General features: G+C 37.7%; 1 long non-coding RNA gene across 1 annotated transcript; it reads right to left on the bottom strand.

Annotated features, from left to right (window-relative positions):
* Window positions 1-2,292: 2,292 nt before the first annotated feature.
* Window positions 2,293-6,209, bottom strand: LOC309673423. Its single transcript, XR_014269312.1, has 4 exons — window positions 6,141-6,209; window positions 2,657-2,718; window positions 2,430-2,490; window positions 2,293-2,312 (listed from the first exon to the last, which is right to left on the bottom strand). It is a non-coding gene; the product is annotated as an uncharacterized lncRNA (long non-coding RNA).
* Between the last annotated feature and the right edge of the window lie 1,322 nt (window positions 6,210-7,531).

Here is a 7,531-nt window from a genome sequence, read left to right as displayed (position 1 = left end):
TCACCTTGCCCCTTCCAGCTCAGCAAATACTTTGCTCATTTTATGTTGTCTTTATCTTCTCTTCATAGTTGTCCCAATCATGTCTTCATCTCAGGCTTGTACCCACCCGAATTGATTCTCTGCCTTTAAAAGAGCTTCCGCTTTCAGGAAGAGCCCTCCTTGCCCTGCTTGAAAACGTTCCTTATACACACACCCCACCAACCTTTGCACTGTTGACTCTCCACTGATCTCTATCATTTACCCCTGTAGAATTCACGTGCACAGCAGAAGTGAGTCCATCAGATGTGTCAAATGAATGACAGTCAGAAAACAAGGTGCTCTCAAATAAAAACTAGACACACTGTATGGCTATCCTGTGCATCCTGTTTATCTGAAATAGTTCATATAGTGTGGTCAAACAGTGAAGAAAGCTGTAAGTGTTCGGGCAAAAGCCTATTGCAGTGTACCAGATAGGTAACACGTAACATGAAGCTGCTCCACACAGCTCCAATGTGCTGATTTTGTCATGCATCATGTTACCGCTTTTACCAAAGCCTTTCTTTCCACACTACCTACTAGATATACCAGGCCCCCAAACCACTTTGAATCTGCATTATTTATTTAAAGCTTTCAGCTGAAGCCATCATGTTCTCCCAAGTGGCAGTGCCCCTCTCACTCTCAAGAACAAATTGCATGTAACCAATCCACTTGATGATGGAGAAGAGGCTTAACTCCATGTTGTACATTTAATACTCTTCAAGTAACCTAAAGATTTTGTGTGTTGATTCACTCACAGCTGAAACAATAATTGTTACCAACATCAGATTCCAAGATGACAAGAGTCACTGGTCCAAGCAATGGGACAGGAATTAGAAGCGTATATAGAAAAAAGTTGATTCTACACACAACTTTTCTGTGCATAACAATGATTTCTTTATAAAATGCCAGTGTTAAAGAACACAGATCTACTAAAAATTATGGTATCTTTTAAAATAAAATTTAGAAATGAGGGGATCATGATTATCCCCAAGTGACCGAAAAGACACGAGTTACCCAGGGAAAGGGAGAGAGGAGAAAGCACCAAATAATTCACAACATAACATGATCTAAACAGGCTCACATGCCTCCAATGCAGACTTGGATACATGCTCTTATAGTTCATGAAGGATTAATTTAAGTATTCTTGCATTTTAAAATGTTGGTACACAACATAGAACTTATGCATAAGCAACAGCAAAAAAAGAACAGATCTTGTTTTCAGATGAGGCAGAGAATATTAGCAGATCCCTAAATTAAATACCCCATATAGATAACATTGCGTCTTTAAAATTCAGAACAGACATCAGCTCATTAATCTTAATTCCTCTGTGAGGAAGGAAAGAAAACATTTTACAACTAACAGAAGCAATGAGGCTACCAGATTTAAGCCAAGCCCCTCCAAGAAACTGGTAAAATAAGTGTATGAGAGTCCTCAAAACAGGTTGGTCTTGAGGGCGTAGTATGTCATGAAAACTAGATTTCCGTAAGGTATCTCATAAGTGCAGAGAAACAGGGACTCCATCAAAATCAAAAGATTAGTGCTTCAGAGGGACTAGGGGAAAGAAGCGGAGGAGGGTATTGAAGGTTCATGAACACAGGAACCCTCCTACCCCCCATAGTCTTTGGATGTCACTACCCTGCTGGATTCCGACACCCACCAGTCAGTAACAGAGCAGTCCCTTATTGCAAGTAAATGACTCAAATCTAGGAACCAACAGAATCATTTGACTAACGTCCTTATTACACTAAGTTTCCAAACAAAAAAAATCTCATCCAATGTGAAGCCACTAGTGCTTTTTACTAGCTTCAAAGACATTTTTAAAGCCCAGTTGTTTGTCTGTGGGCAGGCACCTTTCATTCCCTATTGCATTAATTTTTAAAGGGGCTACGGAGTACAAAGATGATGTTTCTTGATCTATTTCCTTAAGCAATTACAGTAGTATGTTGATTTCATGCAAAACTTTCTCAATTTTAAATATTTAGAGATGTTGGCAATCTACTTTCAGTGTTCTCTTCCCACTTCTGACAGGCTGTCCTTTCTCATCACACACATCGTGTGATCTACGAGTTCATTTTCTTCTCATATCCTGTAATTACGGAGCTTAGCAGTTTATCCTTACATGAGAGATCCAATTAAAACACTGAAGCCTCAAAATGTTTTTTACTACTTTTCTGTATTAATACTCATTAGGGAGAAAGGTGTGCTAATATAATAAAAGATACTGAAAAGTACTTACTCGAGTCCACGCTGTTGTTTCCAAGCCAGCTTTCAGACAAACAGTGACTACAACATACTGCAAGGAAAAAAAAACAGAAAAGACAACTTCAGTACTAACACTCTCAAATTCAAAGGTGTTCATGGCCCAATCTCCCCTTTACACCTAAAAAGTTACTATCATTTAGGTACCAACCCAGGGCCTTGGCAGTGTGGGATGGGGAAAGGACAGAGCAGAAGATACTGTTGGTGCATGTCTGGAAAAAAAAAAAGAAATGAAAAAAGAAGGGGGAAAATCATGCACACAAGTTTGATTTTATTTTACTCGTACACTTTATTCTGGTTTGCACCATCTTCTCAAAGTATAAAGAAAACTTTAAAGAAATTCCACCATTTTAAAATTGCTGGGATACACAGACTTACAGTGTAAACTATGTTTCCAACAAATAAATAGTCAATTCCCTGGCCATTTGTGAATACTGCATCTGAAAGAAAAAAAAGTTAGCATATTTGTTACCAGTTTATCAACCGAATGGATGAAATCATAGAATGTTTCCAGGGATGGCTCATCTACTGCTTCTCTGGGCAACCTGTTCCAGCGTTTCAAAAAATAGAGATTTTCAGAAGAAATTAACTGGTCCCAACCTTGCCTTTTAGAACATGTAAAAGCACTTTTACAAGCTGTGAGATAATGATAATGCCTAAGTTTTGCTCAGCCAGGCCTTACGCATGATGCTTGCATAGAGCAAATATCCATAGTCCTATCGGCCAGAAGCCATCCTAGCAAAAGGGGAAGCGTTTGCCAGACTCTAACATGTAATTTGCCTCTAAGAGCTGAGGTATGTCAGTGTCACTTTTTATGTTGTCGCTGTCTGTTCTCTACTACTTATTGACACCTCTAACAAATCCCATTATTTGCTGTGCTTGCAAAGAAAAAGCCAGTAAAACACCAGCTGATTTGCAGTGAAATAACACTGAATTAAGAAAAGCCACAAAAATTTCATCTATAAAGGACACATGTAACATCTAAAATATCTTACTGGAGGTTAATTCTGTAACTGAGCAGCATTCAGTCTCCACACACTTTCTATAGTCAGTGTGCACAAGGGTAAGTGCACGTTAATCTATCATTTGAAAGTGCCAACCTTGGCAATACTTCAAGTGTCTGTTTAGTCTTTCTTAGCCCTTGTTGAATAAATCGGAACACCATGAAAGCACATTCGACAGCCACGCTAATGCCAAATGAACTTGTACTCACAGGGGCTTTCAAGCATTACTCAAGCATGGTAAGTATTGCTATTTTCACAGGTTTTAAAGATAACTGCTAGAGAAATACACAAACAGCGGGGATGAAAAAGGCTTAAGATAAAACCTTGGACCTGTTCCTAAACACATACTGCCTAGCACACTGCTTCTACTATGAGGGTACCATTTTGCTAGATTTATTTGCAAAACTGGATCTGACATTCTCAAACTAAGGTAATCTCCTCAGTTAACTACGTTCCTATAATGTAGGTCTCCAGTATCAGCAAGCTTTTAATTCTAAAGAGAAGAGTCTCTGATACGCTGACCTCAGTGGTGAAGGCTTTGCCCAGCTTATGGGTAAAAAGACTATATATTTAGTCAGCACAGTAACCCCAAGCTACTTGTTATGGTTTTCCTCTACAATGGCTGCAGCTGGTTGTCTCCGAAGAACTAACAGGTTGTGAATATTTTCCAGAAGTTGCTGCTTCTATTACCCCTGCTTTCTTTTCTCTTTTGAACCCCAACTACTAAGAAACAGCAGCAGAGTAGTCACTAACATTGCAACAGGAGCAAAAGCCTGAGACAGCTTGGTTAGGAACTGGTTTGGTTTCTAGCCAGTGGCACCTCTATCAGCCCAACTCCTCCCCTGGTACTCTGTGGCTTCAGGCATTTACCACATCATTCACAAATACACACCAAGTTTTAACAGTCACTTTGCTCTTTCCTCTAGTGTCAATGAACTCCGCTGATGCCAGAAGTCTCAGTTTATTAAGAAAAAGGCATGCCTAAATACATAACAGTTTTGATAGATCTAGAATAAACTGACCTCATGACTCTGCCAGTATATTGCTCTAGTGCAACATGACAGTGCACATTTAAGTAACTGAATAATTTTTTGGTGTAAGTCTCAATTTTTTAAAGTTACATTTTAATGCAGTAAGTTAATGGCTTTTTTTTTTCCTCCAGTGATTTCCATGGCCTTCCACTTTGGGAGGCTAAGTGATCCTGAAAGGAATGATATTTCTGTTAATGAGAACAGCAGGATGCTTACTGAACATTAATTTCTAAAGCTATACAAGTGTCCATCCATGAACTATATGCACTTCACATTCTAAGGAACTTGAGAGATTAAAAAACATCCCAGTGTGAATGGCACATTTTTGTCTCTGGGACTGAAAACCCTTTTCCCTTGGAAATACAACAGAACTTGAAAATTCAATATTCATTCCTCTTCAGAAAGCAAACTAAGCAATCTGCTCAAAGGAACACAGAAAGTTACCACTTGAGCGAGTGAGTATTCTAGTTGTATTTTAATTGTTGAAATTAGAAGTGCATTATCTATTTAGGAATTAGTTAGAAAAACATTTATGGAAGACTAAAACAAAAACTCTGTTTTTCTTTAACTGTAACCACTACAGACATCAATCTAAAATTTCTGAAGGTCGATTTAAAGAACAGCTATTTGAGATTAACATTTCTCATAGAAATAGTGAAACAGAACAACAAAACCCCTCCAATCAAAACAAACAAAACAATCAACCATAAAAATCCCTCTCCCCTAAAACCGAACTGAGTTCCCAGCCCACATACAGAGAAAGGGAAAGTCCCTTTCTTGTACAGTCCATCAGACAGCGTGTGAAGCTGCCACTACGGATACGATACTGATGTTTTGCTCAGCCAGGTAGAGAAATATGAACCTGTCTCCCACAAGTATATATGCCATCATGCCTCTGATATGAACATTCATCTTCCCTCCTTTCCTTTCACCTTCCTCCCCAATTAATCTATCCCGGAGCTGAGGTGGTTCTCTTGAAATAAGCATTTTCCAGGAAAGAGTTTAAGTTTTGAAAAATTCATGGGTTTAGATAAATACTACTGCCCCCGCCGCCACCCCAAAATTCCTTATCTGATCTAGTCCTATTTCTTACAACAGCAAAAGAACAGATTTCCTGCGTTTTTTCCTGCCCACACATCTATATTGTAAAGCTAGGTAAGAATTGTAGAATCATAGAATTGTCTAGGTTGGAAGAGACCCTTGGGATCAAGAACCATATGGCATTTACTGTTCCCTGAAATACCATGTAGCTGCATTACCTTTCATGGAAAACAAGAGTTAATAAGCCTAATTTGTACAACAAAAAGTCTCATTTCCCCAATATCTCTAACTCTTGATCTGGCCTACTTCCATTTCAGCCAATTCATTTTTTCCACAGACTTTAATACTATTTTAACAGTAGTATTTTATCCTATATTTTACAGTACTGTGGTGTGGAATGGGAAGGATCCAACAAGATATAAAGCAAATAGTTGTGAAACAACTGCTGTAAGAACATTATACAGTAAAAAGTTGAGATCTCAACCCGCTACAAGAAAAAAAAAGGGTCATTGTATAGACGTTATTCAGTATTTGAGTAAGACTTTTTGGCAAAGCAGCAATTTAATTTTTCAGGTATTAAAGTCACTATATGAACAATAATTATGTTAAATTAGAGTAAGTTCTGAAAGGCACTAGGTAACTAGCCAAGTTCAGCAGCTATAGCCTATTGAACTGTCTGTCAGCATTATTTTCTTGCGACTTGTCACGACCTCCCGTTCTACAAACACACTGGGCTCTATAAGACGGAACATCAGTTACTGACAGAAGAAATAATGAAGCCCTTACCATGCTCCAGCACTTTCAGTGGAAACCAGAAGAGGATGATGGAATGGATCAGGGCATTGATGCAGTGACCCCAGAAAACCTGAGGGAAAATTAAACCAAGTCGTCAGTAAAGTCCAAAACTCTTGACCTCTCTCTAATTCCTAACAAACACTTCATTGTGTAGTTTAGAGTCAGACAATGTTTGTCCTGAAGTGAAATACCTAAACTTCTGCAGGATCTATTTCCTCCTACAATTTCTGCTCTGTCATAAGAAAACACCAGTCCAGTTGGATGGTTTTATTCTAACAACTTAAAATATAATAGGCAAGCAGGCTTGCAATTTAAGATCGTCATCAAAATACAGCAAACATGGAGTCACCCCTCTTTAATTACCTCAAAGAATGATTTTAAAAGACTAAATCAATACCGTGAAACGTTCCATTCCTTTTAATGAGCAAATATTTTGTACCCCACAATTTTTAACTTACAGATTAATAACGTTTTGGACAAACTAGAGCTTTATGTATTCGACAATTTCTTCTCTAAACAAAGCAATTGTGCAGCTTCCTTGATTCAGAAGTACATTAGGTGTGACTGTTATGGAACAAAGACAGAATTCCAAATCCTGGCATTTTCCAGTTATTTAGTAAAATGAAGTAAAATCAGTTCTTCAGAACTCAAAGTCCAAATAAAACAATTCAAATTTTATTTTCTGAAAGAACTATGGGAATACAGCTACATTAATTGTGAAAAAGCCCCCTAGTAGAGGGCAAAATGACAACTTGTATATTAAATAAACTCAAAATTATGTTATCTAATTACTATGAAAATAGTAAACTCACCATTTATCAATAGTTTGAATTGAAAAAACAAAAATGACACTCAGATACAAACCTTACTTTGAATCAATACAGATATTTCAGGACCAGTTTCAGTTGCAGCTGTATCAGAAAATCCTTATTTAAAAAACAAGGACTTTTTTAAAAATAAGAAATATAATCCCTTGAAAAGAACTGGGAGGCAGAACAACCTCAATCTCAGTGGCTAGCATGAAGCAGAATAACAGTGGGGAATAAGTTATTTTCTGATGAGAAAGACCTGGAAATAAGAATGCTTGTGGTTATTCTTAAAGAAACAGACTTTCCCTTACCCTTGTGTTGAACCCATCTGCATTTTGAGTAATTTTGTATAGCTGTGGAAATCTAAGCATGCTATCTTGAGTACACGATCGTTCAAAAATTCCCAGAGTAAAGGGTGGCAGCGCTGTGAAAATCTGAAAGGAAAGCAAATACTAATTAAAAGCAGCTATTAGTTTTAAGTGGATCTCAGATAATGTATCAGTATTTAGACCAAAGCAAAGTTCCCGCAGACTTCAATGAAGACTTACTACCAACTAGCATTACCAACATAAT

Source organism: Vanellus vanellus (genome assembly GCF_965231255.1).
Source record: "Vanellus vanellus genome assembly, chromosome: 1".
Classification (NCBI taxonomy): Eukaryota; Metazoa; Chordata; class Aves; order Charadriiformes; family Charadriidae; genus Vanellus; species Vanellus vanellus.
The sequence above is the reverse complement of the archived record's forward strand: the minus strand, read 5'-3'. Positions and strand labels throughout refer to the sequence as shown.